We start from the raw sequence: 338 nt of genomic DNA on the forward strand, positions 1-338 counted from the left end.
CGCCTTGGCTGGAGTTGGCTGAGCACCCGCGCGCTCGCTGCACGCATGGGCAGTGCTCACCATGCAGGGGTTTGGGACGTGGCCTGGTGTCCTTGAGCTTGTCACCCCCAGAAGGGTTAAGGGGTGAGCAGTGACCGAAGGGGACAGCTGTGTCCTGCAGGGTGGACCTGGGCCTGTCCCTGTCACACAGCTCCCTCTTCTGGCTGCTGCCCCGCACCCAGCCCTGCCTCAGTTTCCCCCCTCCACCATGGTGGTACTGGAGAAACACACACATGGTCACACTGTGCCCCCCAACCCCGTCATCCGTCTGCCCATGTCCCTGTCCCTGTCCCCATCCC

Source organism: Mesitornis unicolor, unplaced genomic scaffold (assembly GCF_000695765.1).
Source record: "Mesitornis unicolor isolate BGI_N332 unplaced genomic scaffold, ASM69576v1 scaffold35981, whole genome shotgun sequence".
In the NCBI taxonomy this organism is placed as follows: Eukaryota; Metazoa; Chordata; class Aves; order Mesitornithiformes; family Mesitornithidae; genus Mesitornis; species Mesitornis unicolor.